The sequence below is a fragment of the Oxyura jamaicensis genome, chromosome 15 (genome assembly GCF_011077185.1).
Source record: "Oxyura jamaicensis isolate SHBP4307 breed ruddy duck chromosome 15, BPBGC_Ojam_1.0, whole genome shotgun sequence".
NCBI classification, from domain to species: Eukaryota; Metazoa; Chordata; class Aves; order Anseriformes; family Anatidae; genus Oxyura; species Oxyura jamaicensis.
This window is the reverse complement of record NC_048907.1, coordinates 14,127,671-14,127,934: the sequence shown is the minus strand read 5'-3', so window position 1 is coordinate 14,127,934 and position 264 is coordinate 14,127,671.

Here is a 264-nt window from a genome sequence, read left to right as displayed (position 1 = left end):
GGGAGGGGAGGAGCCGCGGGGAGGGGAGGAGCCGCGGGGAGGGGAGGGGCCGCGAGCGGCTCCTGGGCGCGGGGCTGCCACGGTGGTGGGTTACTGGGGACTGAGCCTCAGCCTCACCCCCAGCTTCAGCCCAATTTTTGCTCTGCAGTGCCTTTTGGGGTGCCAGGCAGGGTACAGGGGGCACGGAAGGAGGAGGCTGCAGCAGGAAGTTTGGTTTGATCGCCGCTTGGGGCGTTCCTTCAGGCCGGGATCGCGTTTGGGGCG